Below are 777 nucleotides of genomic sequence, written 5' to 3' on the forward strand. Positions count from 1 at the left end.
CCCGTTTGCTAGTAAGTTCTAGTCAACTTGTACTGGTAGCACGCTCTCACATATCACAAAAAAAAGCACCAACAACCAAATCTTGCTGTGAAAAATAATACAACATTTGATATTAAGTCTTATAAAGACCTTCACATGAGCCAAGCCTTGTGCGGGATGCTGTGTGCAGAGTGGAGCCTTACCTTCAGATAGGAACGCAGGGAGCGAGCAGAGAAAAGTCAGCTGTCTCTGGCCAGGGACGATCTAAAACTGCCAGGCCAGTTCACACAGCAGACATCTGCAGTGGGACGTCCCAGCCAGGACCCCCCCCTCTTCCTGTGCCCCTGTGGGCGGGGCCTAACGTTAACTCTCTCCTCCAGATGGAGTGAGGCTACAAAACTTTCTCACTTTTTCAGCCTGTTTCCTACCAGGTTGGCCCGTCGTGGAATAATATGAGTAAGAGTATAATCTAGACCAGCTATTCTCCATCTTTCTCATATCAAGGAGCCTAATTTAGTCCACATTTAGAGCCACAGATATGCACAGCCATTTGATCAGGTTTGGTCTCTTGGACCGAAATAAGTCTTTTTATTAGGTTTTGTCCAGAATTCCATGTCTTGTATAGGTAGAGAGGTAACAGAGAAACTGTGATCAGAATAGTCATTGTTTGATATTCTCTAAATTCTTAATGAAATAAGGGTGGAGTGTAATTAACAAATTGCAGGGAATCCAGTGGAACCCCCTCAAGGAGGGGTCCACTGGTGGTCTGGAGTATAATCTCAGTCTCCTCACAGCAAG

General features: G+C 45.3%; 1 protein-coding gene across 1 annotated transcript in view; it reads right to left on the reverse strand.

Moving 5' to 3' along the window:
- Window positions 1-271, reverse strand: part of sparc (secreted protein, acidic, cysteine-rich (osteonectin)) — a 31545-nt gene extending 31274 nt beyond the window's left edge. The window contains exon 1 of the mRNA XM_083651697.1: window positions 183-271. The gene's annotated coding sequence lies outside the window, so the exon portion shown is untranslated. The remainder of the gene's footprint in view (window positions 1-182) is intronic.
- Between the last annotated feature and the right edge of the window lie 506 nt (window positions 272-777).

This window comes from Poromitra crassiceps (genome assembly GCF_964638095.1).
Source record: "Poromitra crassiceps genome assembly, chromosome: 15".
Classification (NCBI taxonomy): Eukaryota; Metazoa; Chordata; class Actinopteri; order Beryciformes; family Melamphaidae; genus Poromitra; species Poromitra crassiceps.